General features: G+C 40.2%; 1 protein-coding gene across 1 annotated transcript in view; it reads right to left on the minus strand.

Annotated features, from left to right (window-relative positions):
• The window catches only part of LOC121898962, a 124,278-nt gene that overhangs the window by 30,059 nt on the left and 76,634 nt on the right, over positions 1-17,585 (minus strand). The gene's annotated exons all lie outside the window — the stretch shown is intronic.

Consider the following 17,585-nt stretch of genomic DNA (forward strand, 5'->3'; position numbering starts at 1 on the left):
GTGCATCCCTAGTGATTTGCAACAGTTTTGGAAAGCTGCTGATAGAGGCAGCATATTAGAAAACACTCCTATGGGTCATTCTGGAGTGGATGGTACAATTGACCTATTTGGTCATTTAATTATGAGGATGTGTTGGAATGAACACACACATGCACACACATATTGCACACACACACCTTAAGAAACCTTCAGTAGCAAAGGTCATAGGTATAAACTGTTAAAGGCTTGAATTCATTCACAGGTCCCTTGCTGCACACAGGACAGTCTGAAAAAGTATTATATCACCGCTATAAATCTCTGTGCGTGTGTGCCGGTGTGCTTGTGTGTTTGTGTGAGTAAGACTTTCCTGACTTCATGGAGGATTAATTGATTGCTGCTGTGCCGTCATCCAGATTTCATTTCCTTCTGAGAGAGATGTGCATCCTAGCAACAATCTTACTGTCTCCGTACACACACCGCAGCATTGCTTGATGTGAACACCTTCAACACCTTTTACCGCCCCCCACACACGCACACACACACACGCACACACACATGCAGTACATTCCCAACAGAGCTCAAATCAACTGCATCTCTGCTGATCAAATCCAAATGCATAAGGATTCATCTTGAGTTTTCAGGACAAAGAAAGAAAGTTTCAAATATCCTGCTGAGAGCCAATGATTAGGATGTTACATAAACGCGGACCCACTGATTTATGGGAACAGCCTGAAGATGAAAAAAATGGGTTGGGAAGTAGGGGTGATTGGGATGAGTCATCAACAAATAGCCAAGTCATGGTCAGGTTTTCCACTCACCTTTAAAAGGGCCATGGCATACTTTTTGTGATTTTCTGTAATTTTTATACTGTTATGGTGAAGTTACGATAGAAAGCCAGACTTCAACCTACTCTGAACACTTTGTTTGCAATGTTACCTCTACTTCCTCCTTGTGATGATATAAGATTGTTCGTGCAAGCCCACAAACGGCCCTCTGTTCTGTAGCCTTTGTTGCTAAGGTTGTTCCATGAGTTGTTTACATTGTCCACTAGCATATTTTGGATCGGATTTGGGCTCAAACATGTATGGATGCATTTGAGAAGTTTCCATTTTGAGTAAAGAATGAGAAAAAGAAGTGGAATCTTACTACTACTGTTTGTTTACGTAGCCTCTGAAATCGCAGGAAGTCAGCCAAGGTACAGTTTCCTGAAGCTGGCCAATCAGAACCGAGTGGGCTTGTTGGGAAGGGGGCCTTAAAAAGACAGGAGCTAAAATGGCCTGTTTCAGACAGATGCTGAACTAAGGGGCTGCATAAAGGGTCAGTATACAGATAAATAAGGAGGTATTAACTGTAAATCATGCAAAGACAATCTAGTACAGCCCCAGCGTATAAATATAGACCTGGACATGTGCATATGTCCTCTTTAAGGAAATTATTACGATGCAAGACAAGGGCATAGAGGAGCTGTGTGTCTTGTGATGGTGGGCCTGATTACATTAGAGAGCCACTTGGCTGGTGCTGAAAGTGTGCGTTATAAATCCACAAACTCTTGTTCACTCCAGGCGGGCTCATTTTATTCTGGTAAGCAAGCGTCCTCAGTTCCTTACAGCGACAGAACAGCTGGAGCTTCCTCAACTTGACAAAGCAGGTCCCACTTTCTCAGACACACCAGCGCTGCAGTTGTACTGATCCACTGCTTATCCAAGGAAACTGGACTAGTGGGAGACATTCAGGGTCTCAGCTGAGTACCTCCCTCCCGTTTGCTGGAGGGCTTAATTGGAAGAGGGAGAATGATGTCCAAGGAAGGTTCTCTGTGGTGAGACATAATGATCCTGTTCTCCCCCTTTTCTCCACAACCTTTTCTCCTTGTTGTCTCCCTGTTCCTTCACCTTTCTCAGTTTTGTACTGGTCTGCCGTTGTCTTTTCTTCACAGTTCTCAATATTGTTTTTGTTCGACCCTCATATCCTCTCTCTATGTGTACATACAGAAAATAAAACAACCCGGGTAAAAGAAAATACTCCCTATTAATCAATAATGGGTCAAGCTCAAAAAATCATGTCAGACACATCCAGCACAGTCATTTGGACAAATTAATTTAAAAACACAACAGGCAGAATGAGAAGATAAAGAAAAAGCACAGAAATACACAACAGAGCTTATTATTTGGAATCAAGACATGACTGTATGTAGTGTTGATACATAATTGCTTGGGGCACAGAGCCAACAATATTGCAGCTGGATATAGAATATATTGGAGCCTGAAATTCGGCAAAATTACCATATTATTTACATCAATGTAATGGCTCCTCTCCATGCAATGGGAAAACACTAAATTTGAAATGAAAACTCCCTAAATACATAATGCCTTCCACCACAGTCCCTCAGCAGCTGCGACAAAGTAAATGAATGGATATGGGGGCATTAAAAATGGAAATTAATAAAAAGGAGTAATTACCTGTGGATTATCTGTCTAGTAATTAAACAGCATTGGCATATGCCTGACAGTGATATGCCTGCAGAGCTTTATGAATTATGCTGATGTCAGATCAGTCTGCAGCTATTGTTTTGCTTTGTGATATCTCTGATATGGGAGAGATAAAACACTGAGGTGTCTGTGAATGGACTGAAGGTGATTTATGTTTTCAGATGAGGTAATCTAGGACAGGTAACAGCATATAGCACTGTTCTTACTGAGTATTCCCACCACTGAAATAATAGAAATGATCAGGACCCAGTTTTCTCAGTAGCATCTTAAAGGAATAGTTCAACATTTTGGGAAATATACATATTCACTTTCTTAGCAAGAGTTAGAACATAAGATGCACTCTTGGGTGGAAAAAAAAAGTATACGTTCACAGCACTAAATTAAAACTGGTAGACAAACCTTTTAGAGTAAAAAAGGCTGATTCATGAATGAGAAAAACAACAACAAAAGTTGATGCTTTTTCTTTTGCCACATTACAAAGATGCCAAACATGACAACTACCAGGGCAATGAAGGGTTGAAATGAAAATTAATCAAACTCCATTTAGTTTCTCTCAAGTAAACATGTTTACATGTAACCTGCTAGAATTAGGTAAATATTGACGCAAGATAATTGCTTTACAGTTACACATAATTTCTATTAATTTTTAAATTTTCTTTACAATTTCTGTACAGTCGTACGATGAGCGCATCATTTTCACTCAACACAATTTTGTCTCGAAATTCAATCCTGATGTATGTTATTTGTTAAACATTCATTACACTGTCTGGTAAAGGATACAATTTGTTTTCCTATTGGTTCACAGAGAGAAGGCAAATGTGGAGGATCACCCTTTTACACCACTCTCATGTCTGAACTCTCAATACAAAGATGTATCCATCAGGCTTTTAACTTATCTTAGCACAAAAGAAGGAAACAGCTAACCTTGCTCTGTCCACTGTTAAAAAAAAGTCTGCCTACCAGCAACTCTAAAGCTCAATAATTAACACATTATAAATTGTTTGCTTAATCCGAGCAAAAACTGAAGTGTAAAAATGACAAGTTGTGGTTTTATGGGACCTTATGTGCTAGGCTAATTTTTACAGAGGTTTCCAATCTTAATGCTAAGCTAAGCTAATCGTCTCCTGGCTGTAGCTTCATATGAAATGGACAGGCATGAGAGTGGTATCAGTCTTCTCATACATGCTAACTCAGCGAACACATGTGTTTCCCAAAAAGTTGAATTATTCCCTTAAAGCTGAACTTTTATGCATGCAGAAACTTTGGATGAGGGGACACTTCACTTCAACCTACGGGATGGAGACAGAATATGAAAAATAGATTTTTACTCAATTTTAAAAACTAACTTTAGGCTGCAAATTAAAATGACCCCTTTCTATTATACTGTTACAGTGGTGATATGTCAGGCTTAAAACTGGGTTCATTTTCAATGCACTTCAATGCTGGTAGGTGCCTGCTTTATTACTGTTGCCATTCTAGAAGATGTACAGCTGACCTATTCAGTCTCTAATCATCTTTGTGTAATTACGCCCACAGCTCGTTAAATATTGTGCCATACAGTCATGGAACATGAGCTGAGCGGTATAGGCAAACCAGGCAGTAATGAGTCTGGATGGTACCAATCAGGTTCAGCTGGAATGAGTTATCTTTGCAATTTTGATATCTGTGAGCAGATATTGAAATATTTTATTCATTTTAATGGAAAGAAAGTAGCAATCTACACTCAGTGCCCTTCAGCTGTTCAGGGACAGGCACGTATAGTCATGCATGCTCAAACAAACAGACAGAGTGAGAAGGACAGAGAGAAAGGGACGTGTCTCCCCTCTGTGGTTCCCCGAGTGGGTGTCTATCAGGCTAAATGAGAGATGAGAGGTTTAGCTTGGTGTGACTTGGATACAATCCTAATGACTGAAACCTGGCTGGCAGACGGACCAACCACGTTCAACCATATGGAAGAGCACAAGCGGACACACACACACACAGCCATGTAAAAATGCACACACACACACGCTCATATACAGACACACACACGCTTACGAGCAAAGGAGGAAAATCCATGACTATTGGCAGCTGTCACCTTCAATCAAGGTATTTTTCTTCAGGTCTGAGGGAGTTTTCATCAGAGAGGCAAGGATAGGTATAGGTGAAAGCTTCAATAACAACCTTCATTTCTCCTCTACAACATAGGAACAGAAAGGAACAAGAAGAGACACAGAGAAAAGAGCAAAGGGCTACTTCTTTTGCTTGATTACAGCCACGCACTCTCACACAGGAGAAATCCCTTTAGGATATATTCATAGGGTCTGCTCAATGATTAATGGCTGCATATCGGGTAGGTGTATACGAGCAACATAGCGTGACCATAGCTGTCCCAGTATTCACACACGCAGGCATCAAACAAGTGCGCACACACATACACAAACACACACACACACACACCTACACACACATGTACAAACATGGACAAACACATATTTGCCTCTGCAGAGGTGACGGTGGGAGTCATGCAGGCAGGATGGGCTGATCCACCTGTACTTTAGCTAATGGAATGGAAGGGTCCCTGCTGGGTGCTGTTCAGCTTGATTTCCCTCGGCACCACAGTCTGCCGGGGGCTGCCACTGCATGATTATTCAAGTCTGTACACACATATTATTTAGTAAGAACACAGCAGTGGTTACGTCTGCTCTAGAGAGCATGCTGGTGCCCTGGTACTCTCTGTTTTCATAAGATACACCAACATGTAAATGTATACGACAATGCGTCATTGATAGTATTTTAATCTTTAGTTTACATATATAGCGCTATAATAGTGCTGTGACAATTAGTTGATCAAGAGAAAATTAATCAACAGCAATTTTTATGATTGATTAATTATTTAATGGCTAATCATTTAATTTAACTGTTGCTGCTTCCAGTTTCTAAAATACAAGGATTAACTCAATGTCTCTGCTTTATATTGAGTATCTTTGGCTTTTGGACTGTTGATCAGACAAAACATGCAATATGAAGATGTAACCTTGCAATTCAATTAAAATGAAATCTTAGAGACTAAACAATTAATCAAAGAAAATTATCGACTGATGAATTGTTAGTAAAAATAATCATTAGTTACAGCCCTAATATATTAAGGAATATTTGTATGCGTGTATGTATATAGAAATGTGAACATGAGTATGTGTGTATTTATGTGTTTGAGAGCATGTCTGTGGACATGATCATGTGCTGCACATGTATGCATGTACATTATGTCTATCTGTGTATGTACATGTGTCACAGAGCTAGTGTGTGTGTGTGTGTGTGTGTGTGTGTGTGAGAGTGTGTTGACCTCTCCTTGACTCAATTATTTTTCTGCCTATAGCAAGAAGGATTAGAACTTTTCACCGCTACAGAAAAAAAAAATCCTCAATTCATTTGCTGGAAATATGACAATAAAAACGAAATTGGTTTTCTTTGGCTGAGGAGATAGAAAAATCTAAAAATAATTTTCCGCCCCTCGATGACATTTTTCGGTTTAGAAAAGCTTTTTAGTTTTCATTTTCCAGGGAATATCACTTCACATAACAGGCCAGGAGATTAAAGGAAGGCTGCGCCTATATGATTGTCAACATATTCGGGGCAGAAGACCCTACAACAAGGCTGGTAAATAATGAGGCACTCACAGTAAAGCTCAGTGAAGGCTGTGTCGTAATTTCAACAGCACAGTCCACATCATTGCACTTAACATGGCAGCTGTCAGGGTGCAACACAAGGACAGAACCCCACAGGGCTGAGGGCCAGAGGTGACAGTGGTAGTTTTACTGTTTGTTGCACTTTAACAGACCTCCTCTAAATTCCTTATTTCCTGCCTGAATTACACAAAAAACATACAAGTAAAAGATGATTGGAGTTACAAATGCCACTGGAATAGGGAATGAACACTTTCGCTCCCCTGCTGAGCGAGTAAATGGCTTGTGGCGGTCTGACTGAGTGTGTACTAGAGCTTAGAAATGAGTGGAGCTTTTGTATATGCAAAGAACATCACAGAAACGACAGCACAAGGTTTTGATTTTGAAAGCTTTGCTTAAAGATGCATTGTGTATGGGTGTGTGTGCGCTTGTACACATGTACAAGGCAATACAGTACATCACTGAACAAACATCACAGGCGAGAGATTAAGGCTTTGATTTCAAAATGCTTACTGAAAGATGTATAATTGTGTGTGTGTGTGTGTGTGCAAAATAAAACAGTTTATCTGTGAAATAGAATATTGGTCTTCATGGTTAACATTTAACATGAAAGACTGGACTAGATATTCTCTTATCAATCGATCAACTTGACTCCATTTCTTCTCTCTTCTGTACATACAGTCAGCCATAATTGGCTGTACCTCATCCATCTCTCTCTCTTTCTTCTTAACAAACAAACAAACTCATTCCATTTGCTGTCTGATTCATTTCCTAGCTCTATAGAGGAGTGGAGGTCCCAGGCTTGGCAAATTGACAGAGTTGTGATTTCCGGAGTCCCTCAACGAAACAACACTGATTCGCTGATATAAAAACCCTGAAACCTCTGCATCATGTCTGTAACACCTCATCACATCGACTGTCAATTTAGTAAAAGGCTGTTGAAACACGTTATAAATCTCAAACCATTTGGAAAAAGCAGGGCAGGGAAAATAAATGGTAAAAAGCTCTCACTGTGCAACTACTATACATGCACCCTTAAACAAGGCGATATCTGATGTGGTAGTTATCCAACATCCATGGCAAACAGAGGCAGTTTGTAACTAAAACACAAGCAGGACACAAGCAGGTTTTTTTGTTCATTTAGAAAGCTTCTTAAAGCAATAGTTCAAATATGAAGCTACTGCCAACAACCTGTTAGATTAGCTTAGCACAAAGACTGGAAAAAGGGGGGCCTGCATGGCTCTGTCCAAAAGTAACAAAATCAGTCACCCATCACCACAACGTGTCATTTTTACACTTCAGTTTATATAACATTATTATATTTTATATAATAACATGTTAATTAGTTAGCTTTAGATGTGCTGGTGGGCAGATTTTGTTATCTTTGCTTTCCAGTCTTTATGTTAAGCTAAGCTAACCAGCTACTGCCATATTTAAAGAAGACACATATGAGAGTGGTATCGATCCTCTCACCTAACTCTCAGCAAGCAAGCGGATAAGTGTATTTCACAAAAAGTCAAACTATTCCTTTAACATAAACAGCCACTCAAGAACTTTGCTGAAATAAAATGATATACATTTGGCAAAGTGATGACTTCAATTGGGAAATATCTTATCAAGACCTTACAAAGCATCGAAAGCTTGCTATTCATATGTAATAGTTTTAGACAGTTGACGCTACACACTTCAGTCAAAAAGTAATTTAGTTTTTATACCTCTGACTACAAGCTTTTCGTCTTATTGTTCCTTGAGAATGTAGGTATATAACTGTGTGTATCTGAAGCAGGGCATTGCTGACACAGCTTCCATGCTCAATCTTCTCTCAATAAGCAAAAGGACATTTAAGTAAATCTGTAATCCAATATTTCTAGTGGGTAAAACAAATGATAGCATTAAAATTTCTTGCTCTGCAGTGATCATTTTAAAATGCTTAAACAAAGAAAAAGACGAAACAAGAAGAAGCTCCCTGAAGGCAAAACATTCATGTGAGTTTGTCTGTGACATAAAGAACAACTGGTGGTAAAAGTCATTCTATTACTGAGAATAGAGAGCAGGACCATGAAGTTAACTGTGGATTATCAGACATTACACCTCATATGGCAAACACAGACCAACCTGAAGCAAAGGTTTTAACAGGCACAAACTCTTTCTTTGGATTTCACGGTTTTACAAGATAATCCATGGCTACATCCAGGCTGTATGACTGATACACCCAATGGAGAACGAGATGGCGACTGTGTCTCTCTGTCTTTCTATGAGTAATTATCTTCTTTTGTATGGGGGGGGTAGTTGGGGGATCGTCACTTTGCCTTCTCCTTTCAGATGTGGTGCAATTATGGTTTATGGCCATTACACACACATTAAGGCAGGAGAGCTGAACATATATTTTCTTGGCCTTAAATTGACTGAACTAAAAAGAGAAGGGGAAATAACCCCCTAAACACACACACATGCACGTACGCACGCACACACACACTTTAGACAAGTTTATAATGAATGCAAGCTGGGATATTACATTGATGAGTCACTGAAAACAATGGGAAGAAAAGAGGGAAGAAGCAGAATGAGAGAGGAGTAAGATAAAACTGAATTGAACACAAAAAGTGCAAAATTACAGACATAATAATACGTTCACGGTTCAAGGCCTTTATTTGTCAAATGCACAAGAATTAACAGGCATGGCAGGCATTAGTGGCAATGAAATGCTTGAGTTTCAAGCTCTCCTAACAGTGCAAAAGATGTTAAAAAGTAATATCTAAGGACATAACAAAATTATTAACATAATAATTCAAAATAATAAAAAGAGTAAACAAATGTGAGACAAAGCAAGGAAATAAAATCAACCAGACAGTCATGCAACACTGGGAAACAGGCGACGGAGTGAAAAAAGAGATAGAGGCAAAAGAAGAGGATGGCAGAAGCTGAGGACAGTAAATGAGAGACAGAGCCAGTCTTTAAGTCTGGGAACTGCCTAATAACCCCTAGCTGCTGATCGGGCTGTTTCTGGGCACCGACACTAAACGTCCTGTTCAGTCGTCCTCAGTCCCATAATCCTCTTATCCGAGTTGATTTCAGCACCGTGAAGTCACAATCCACTGTTTGCTGTGAAACTGTCTGTCGTGACGACTGTCTGTGTCTTTGGCTCAGGGAACAAAGCCAGAAAGAGCAGGGCAGAGGCAATAGGGTAGATAGAGGAGGACATGACGTGATGTACTGTGAGTTCAAATAAAAAGGAAACTAAAGCACCCTGAAATTTAAAGATTCGACCTGGAATGATACTGTACTGCATTCCTAAGGGGATTACCTCTGTGTATCGCACTGCACTAAAACCATATTACCTGGAAGGAAGAAAAACTCATAAATCTTCTCTGTTATTCCCCCCAAGGTCATCCACAGAGGGCTCTGTTAAATCAATGAAGGCTTATTGGGAGGTGATCTGAGGTCAAGGACTCAGTAGTTTGACTCTTGACCTCACCCTGGGCGGTCATGTGATGCCTAAGTCATGTGATGTGTTGTATGAACTGCGGACAAACTGCAGGTCAGATTTAATCACACTAGCTTTTATTGGGACCTCTATTCTGACCTTGGTTGGGGGGATAAAATACTGAAGGAAGAATGTGCATCAGTGATATTAATTAGACAAGAAGAAAACATGTCTTTGTATTCAACAAAACTGCATTTTCCACTTTCTTCCTTCTTTCTTTTAGCACATTTCTTCACCAAAATCCCCCCTTTCCAACTGTTTTCCCCTAAAGGATACCTGCAGTTCTTCAATTTGCTTTGGGAGAAAAAGCAAAGCAATGAGGATTTCTGACTGGTGTGTGTGTGTCCCACTGTGAGAGAGATGGCCGCCCAGCTGGTCAGCTCTACAGGACGTTCCATGCTCTGTTTAAGAGATAACACTTGCAAGGATTGGGACCTTCCATAGTTTCCGGCAGGGGCCACCTACACATGCACATACACACTCACACGAGCGCGGAATGGAGGAAAACTGATTGGTTCAGGGTATCGAGAGCTGGACAGGGGTTCTGGAGCATGCCAGGAATTATAGATGTTTACTGTTTCAGGGCCATGAGTGAGCTGTTCTCAGGAATGTGGAGCTGTGCTCATGCTCTCACACACAAAAAAGCTATTTCATATCTCTACAGGTGATCTAGTACATTTTATTCAGTTTCAGACATTGTTAGTCTGAAACTCATCTGATCAGCACAGTTCAACCAGTTATGAGTCACCTTGTAAGGTTGATAGTAAAGCAAACAGAATTACTCTTTCTCTCAATATGACTGTGCAGAAGTCTTACAGAACAGCGAGGTAAGGCCAAAATATGCAGAAAATTCTCTTCCACTAAAAATCTAATTTCTAACACAAAAAGCCTTAGCTTTGTTTATGCATGTGCAATTGTGCATAATTGTATACTCAGTGAGGTGAAAGATGAGTAATTTCTCTCAAGAAGAAGTTTTGAAGCATGGAATATTGCAATATTTCAGTTATTTTAACACTTGTTTGGTGCAGATGTCTCTGTTTTGGTAGGTTTCATATCTTACGCCAGTCATCTTACATAACGGTGTGCCTCCACATCTAAGCACCAAGTTCACAAACTCTGTGACAGCCAAATGTAGACATTATTCTACCCACCTCATATTGCACACATTGGTATTGTAATCTCTCTCTCTCTCTCTCTCTCTCTCTCTCTCTCTCTCTCTCTCTCTCTCTCTCTCTCTCTCTCTCTCTCTCTCTCTCTCTCTCTCTCTCTCTCTCTCTCTCTCTCTCTCTCTCTCTCTCTCTCTCTCTCTCTCTCTCTCTCTCTCTCTCTCTCTCTCTCTTATTTAATTAGACTGGGCTCTTCTCTCTCATCTCATACTGAATGATGACCAGCCTTGGATGGGGGGCAGATAGCACATGAGATACCATGTAATTAAGGCTGTGGTGAAATAGGAGCCAGTGAATTGATGGCTTCAGTATTAAAAACAGACAGTAGTAGCTGTGATTTTCATATTTCAGCTGCGGGGGAAGAGTTGAAAATGTTACTTTAGTGATGGATTGAGCTAAACTATGCAATCTGGCAGCTAGTGGTGTCATTGAGACTATTCATTACAGATTTCATAACTCACATTTTCTTCCCACCATTCTCACTTCTACTGTGGCTGTTATGCAGAATGGGTTGGGTCTTGGGTTGGATGCAGAGTATTTTGTGGCTTCTGTCAACAACAAGATTTGATACAATAAATCTTAAGACGGCTGTCTAACATTTCATAGCATATGAATCTATAGCAGATTCTATGTCTATGTCCTGTTTATCTTTCTTATCCCTCTGTCTGTTTGTCAGGTGAACATCAGTGTTCATAAAGCATCCAAAGTCTCAGATAATGGACTGCACTTAACCATAAGTACTGTTGCCAGGCACTGGATGTACATCAGCCTCTACAAAGGAGCACAAGATGAGCGCAAACAACTATGATAGCTAGCCTTTTGGGATAAGACACTTTATTCCACCCTATGATATGCCCAGCTGTTTTCTATTAGAGATAGATAGCAGGGTGGAAGACAAAGCTGAAACAGTTCAGATGGAGGACACAGTCTTATCTTGTTTAGTGTAATTAAACATCAGGCCTGATCAAAGGGACATGTGGTAGGGTTGGATCAAAGGATGAGAGGGCTGGGATGCACAAAATGATATCAGGATATCATCACACGTATATACACACACACACACACACACACACACACACACACACACACACACACACACACACAGACAAACTGATCTATAGTACACTATGACATTTTTCCAGACGGCTAAAATGTACTGCTTTCACGCAAAGGGATCTCAGCTTTTTATCATCATACCATCAAAAATGAGATGATCAGACTAAGCTGTGAAACTGCAGAAACAATTTAAAAACAAAAGTGCTAAGTCTGTTCACAGCAAGGTAAACCCATTACCACTAATCCTACTGTATGCTTTCTGTTGCAAAAAGATTTCTCTATGTCCTTTGGTGATTTCGACTGCCCACGGCGACTGGTTTAGCATGCGGTATGCTCGTTGAAATGGATCCAAACCAGCATGCTATGCATTCTCTCCCACAGGATAATTAGCTGTGCAGAAATGAACACTGGTACATTGATATGACAGTTGTTTACGGAAAATCCCTCGCAGGTACAGTTTCATAGTGTTAGGGACACCTGTTTGGGTTTTCTGTGTTAACGTGGGATTATTATTACAAAAAAACAAACAGTAAAACAAAAAACATGCGTTGTTCCTTCCTAATGTAATAAACAAAATATTATAATAGAAGTTCTTCATATGCAAGGTATGTAGGTTTATTATTCTCAACTAAATATATTTGACAAAGCATGAAAAATCCTATTTTTAATGTATTATTATTGATCAATTTTGCATTACAAACTCCTCATTGAACAGCATAACACTGGCCATGTTTTCACTTTCTCTCAGTCTGTATGCACATTTCTGTGGTCCACACCAAATTCTGAACCATAGTGCTGAAGACAGGCTTTTAATTTTTACAGAGTGAGAGATGGAGTGCTGTATGGAACAAAGTGTGCTTTGAGCAAAGCAATCTGCCTTATTGAAAAGTGAGTTAGGTAATCCTAGTGCATAACTCAAAGACAATGGCTGCATTGAGGCCAGACATACGGAATCACGGTCCAGTGGTCCAGTGAGTTGTACTTAACAGCACATACAGGCACACCAGCCTTCACACAAGCAAAAACCTACTGTCTGTGCACACACACAACACTTACGCAGATAAATAAGATGAAATATGTCAAAAAACAGAAGAGACTGGAGCATACTGATTAATTTGCAGCCTTTAATTGTGCAAACAGACTAACGTTCCGACACACCCACAGTAGTGTCGAAATGTTAGTCTGTTTGCACAATTAAAGGCTGCAAATTAATCAGTGTGCTCCAGTCTCCTCTGTTTTCTGAAGTCTGCTGTCCTCAAACTGAGAAGCACCTGATTCAGCTGCTTTTTGTTGGAAGATGCGTGGAGAACCCTGTTTCTACATGATGAAATATGTGTCTGCTTTCTCTCAAATAATACAGTTTGCTTCATGTCAAACTTCCTTAATCTCCCTCTCAGCCTGTTTTTTTTTCTCTTTCTCCAGTCTCTTAATTATTTTTCTCTGATTAACTGTCATAATAAATCTATAATGTGTGTGTCAATACAAAAAAAACCTACTGTATTGTATGTTGTAATTAATCTTCCACCTTTTGTCATACTAATAATGCTGACTCTGAAAGAGTTATATTGAATAAAACAAGAAAAGATAAGCATTATTGAATCTAAAGTTAAAATAAATTAACCTTGATTTGAGTGCACTAGAACAGCATATCCGCAATGATGTGACTTCATCAAATTTCAGTATTTATGGCCCCCAGCAGACACTCATGCTGCTCGTTTGTACCACCGAACTCTTCTTGTGTCCTTGACTGCAGCAATACATCAAATCAACTCCTGTTCAACAAATTAGTGTCCGCCTAGTCGTTTGTCATTTAATTACGACAGTTGACTGAAATATGGTCGCTGTGCCCGCTATCCTGCTTTCATTCACTGAAAAAGATGAATTTGTACAGGAAACCCAACATAACTGTGTTGAATGAGGATTTCTGTGCTGCATTATGCATGCAGAGAGCGTTCCTCCATTCAAAATGGTGCTTGTAAGAGCACAATATTGAATTTGTAAAAGACTTTGAAACATATGCAAATAAGGGATGGTGGTATAGAAGTATATTAGATATATATTGTGATTGATGTTGTGTGATTTGAATACATTTACTATGCCAGAGAGACTCAGGTCATTTTCATATTCCAGCCTTTATGGTAGGGAGAAAGCTGCCTACTGGAGAATGGAAATCATCCAATGAAATATTCATCCAAATTGAGGAGCAAAACAGCTGGTGTGCACCGAGAAAGAGACAATGAATTAATAACACAAATGTAGGACAGAAAGGAACCTATAGCAGGAAATTCATTTCTAGAACTATAATTAATAAAGCATAGCAACTAGAACTGGAAAACTTCCTTGTTTCTAAAATAATTAGCTTCTCCTTGCTTACCTGCTAAACTTTCTACCTCTCCTAGTCCCAAGTGAGATCTACTTACTACCAAGAAGTGAAAATGCCTTCGTCTGAATAGTGATGTGATCTCCCTTCTTAGTAAAGCCTCTGTTCTCCCCACAGGAGTGGGAAGCCACTGAAGAGTTGCACAAGAATGATAGAGTTCTTGGAAAGATTTCTTCTCTTCCTTCACATTTTCTGTCTTCTCTCTCAGTCACATATCGCATTTCTTCCGCATTGCTTTCTTCTCCCTCCCTCTTTCTAGTTTTCTCAGAGTTCGTGAACTCAGTGAATGAATGATTTTGAGACTGTGGTGCTCTACGCAAGGGGAAACGTGTTGTCATATCAAAACTGTCAGGCATTCTCTGTTTGCTCTATGAATCCTGCATGCATCGTTTCCTAGACAGTTGATGTGAATATTCAGACACTGTAGTCTGGGAAAGTACGACTGCTGTCATTCAGTATACAATGAGGGTAAACAGTTGTCTGTGTTTGAGGACACATGTACTATATTACTGAATACACAAACAAACACAAACTGAATACTTGATAAACTTAAAAAAAGCAGATAGTTGACACAATTCTGAAAAAAACCCATAAACTCTACTCCAAGTTGCCAGTGTATTGGGTACATCAAGCTAAAAGTAATGCTGTCTCATACAATCATTCATGAAGGTTACAGTATAAAGTTGAGATGCTGCTGAAACTGTTTTAGAGAGGTGTTGATCCACGTTTATGGTAATTTTGGGTGCTGTAGTTTGTGGTACTGCTGAATTACATTGCATTATAATGAGAGGCATTTCTTATGCTTTGTTTATCTCATCCCAATCATATTAATGTGAAGGTAGACTAAATATGAGAGGAGATAGCTTCTGCCCCAAGTGGAGGGATTCTGGTGTAGGAACGACGGTGAAACTGAGTGACTGCTGGTTAGATATGCAGTAATGTGGGCAGACATATCAGACTGTAGTAGAGAAGAGGGAGCTCAATCACAAAGGAAAGCTTGTTTGATGCCTGTTGGTGCCTTCTTCCATATCCATGAACTACAGTATGGGTAGTGACTTAAAGCTGGAGTGCAGGACTTTTGTCTCCCCCTTCTGGCAGTGAGAGTAATTACAAAAACACTGTCAGCACATGCTTTCGTCATAGGCTCCGCCCTAGCCTACTCCAATGCCACTGTTGCCGCTGCAAAAACGGTGGATAAATTGTTTTGAGCGTCACATATCTTCTGCAAAATGACTCTTTTCTCTATCAGAATTTGATCTATTTGGTCTGATAACATTTGGAAAGTCTAGAAGATCCGCATGATTAAATTATTTTATCCCCATTTGAGTTAACAGAGAGCTAACTGGAAGTTAGCTGGCTTGGCTGGTGGAAGTCTCTAGTGTGCATGCTCTGCCCATAGAGCATGTGCAGTATGCATTCATCTGGCCAGTGCACGAATGTCAAACCTGATTAAGAACTCCGGTATACTGTGACATAAAGAGAGATTTACCTGGTGGTGATAGGCTTAATCAGCATTGTGTGAACTTGTTTGGCAAGAGCTTGAATATAACAGACATTCATTTATATATAAAAGTTCCGCACTGCAGGTTTAAAGAAAAAAAAGAAGAAACAAAGTTGCTCTATTCAACTTTTAATGTGATAGAGTGAGGAGCTTCAAAATCAGATGGGGTTTTATGCTGAGTTGCTACACCTCCACACTGAGAAAAGCCAGCTGAGGTGATTTGAGCATCTGGTGAGGAGGTTTCTGAGGGCTCAAGACAAGGAGGTACTCTGTGCATGACTGACTGTGCGGAAACCCTTGGGCATACAGGGAAAAACTAGAGAGTCTTAGTTAGGACATAAGCACAATGGGACCCTAAAGGAGCAGCTGGTGTGAGGGAGTTGTCCTAGCAACCATAACCGGCAGTGTAGGTGGCTAAAAAATTAATGGATAAACCTCAATATTATCTAACTTTGGCCTGCCATTCTTTATTCTTGAGTGACCCTGTTTACATTTTTCAAAATCTACCCTCATGTGACCTTTCTTCCACTGCCTCACCCCTGCACGGCATTTCCTTTCACCTTAGCTCCCCATGATATTATACATAAAATCAGACCTTGTCTTGCATTTCAGGAAAAATGCAGTTTCTCTTCCTCATTAACATATTTCCCTTTACGCCTCCGTTTTCCCGTCCCCGTTCTTGACACATTGAGAAGTGCGTGCTTCCCCTGCGTAATGTTGTGTGAATGACTGGTTGTACCGCGGCTGCTGTGAAGTCTCCCCTGTGACAGGCAGGTGCAGGGTTGCACCGTGGCTTCTGATCTTCTCGTCATGATGATACTTTTGCTCACCCCTATTCTGTATCTACACATCTTACAACTACAGCTTTTCTCTTCCTTTTCCACCACCCTACAATAATCTTATAATGCTGCAGTTTAAAGACAAACAAGCACCTTCCTTGCTCCCTCTGTCCTCCCTGTATTGCACTGGCGGAATAAGGAGGCAAAATTGATGCCCTGCGATATCGGTAGGTGCAGGGATGTGTGCTGTGTGGTGGGAGAAAGTGGTGGAGGTGATGATAAGCACAGCACAACTGATATCAGCCTAATGAGGCATGAAGGAGCTAAACTCAGGATTTCCCTCCCCTCCCCATCTGTGCGTCTACTTTAAAACTCTATAATACTCACTCTTATTCTGCATCATCAGCCACACTGTGCGGCTTACTCATTTGTTACCACTTTGCTAAACTGTTGATGAAAATGATTATTTGTTGTGAAACTGGGGAGAAAGTTAAGCGGGAGAAGGTTATGACTTTGCGTTTTGCAAGAGGTCAGGTGTTTACTTCATGATAAAACGTTATCTCCATTCCCCCGCAGAGTGGTTGTGTGATGATAATACTGTAGAATGTTTTTGTGTTCCTTTCATTGGCTGATTTCTCTCTTTATCTGCTCCCTAATCATTCTCCACACACAGACATCATTACCAAGATGGATTTTCTGGGTGAGAGAGGTAGGTAAGGGAAAGGGGGGAGAAAGAGAGAATGAGAGACAGAGAGAGGAAGAGAGAAAGAGAGGAAGCCTCTCCTCCATCTTTTCATTAATCACAAATCAGTTTATTTCTCTCTGGAGGCCAGAACACTCAGTGGGAAGGAGAATAGGCTCTTTCTCCTTTCTTTTTATCTCCCTTCTGTTCAATACATTTTCCTCCCTTCTTCTTCCCGGGAATTCTCCAGTCTCTAAATGCCAAACCAATAAACCGAGAAACCCCTTCCCCTCTTTCTTTCTCTCTCTCTCCCTCTCAAACAGACTGCATGTTCAGTATTTTAATAAAAATCACAGCTTAGATGGTCACATCTGAGAAAGCACACACACACACTCAAACACATGCGG

Source organism: Thunnus maccoyii, chromosome 6 (genome assembly GCF_910596095.1).
Source record: "Thunnus maccoyii chromosome 6, fThuMac1.1, whole genome shotgun sequence".
Classification (NCBI taxonomy): Eukaryota; Metazoa; Chordata; class Actinopteri; order Scombriformes; family Scombridae; genus Thunnus; species Thunnus maccoyii.